We start from the raw sequence: 202 nt of genomic DNA on the forward strand, positions 1-202 counted from the left end.
GCAGGGTGGCAGAAGTGCTTCTCTAAGCACACCACCAGAATGCACAAACTTCAAGGAAGGGGTCTGGAGAGGGGCTGACCTGTGTTCTCTACAAAGCCAGAGGGCTCTGACTCACATGTGAAGGAATAAGCTCCCTTTAATAGTGGCCTCAGTGTGTGTATGTACATGTGGATAAATAAATGTAGACAGAGCAGGCTCTCTT

General features: G+C 48.5%; 1 protein-coding gene across 1 annotated transcript in view; it reads right to left on the reverse strand.

Moving 5' to 3' along the window:
• The window catches only part of CPA5 (carboxypeptidase A5), a 59,462-nt gene that overhangs the window by 43,785 nt on the left and 15,475 nt on the right, over positions 1-202 (reverse strand).

Source organism: Lagenorhynchus albirostris, chromosome 8 (genome assembly GCF_949774975.1).
Source record: "Lagenorhynchus albirostris chromosome 8, mLagAlb1.1, whole genome shotgun sequence".
NCBI lineage: Eukaryota > Metazoa > Chordata > Mammalia > Artiodactyla > Delphinidae > Lagenorhynchus > Lagenorhynchus albirostris.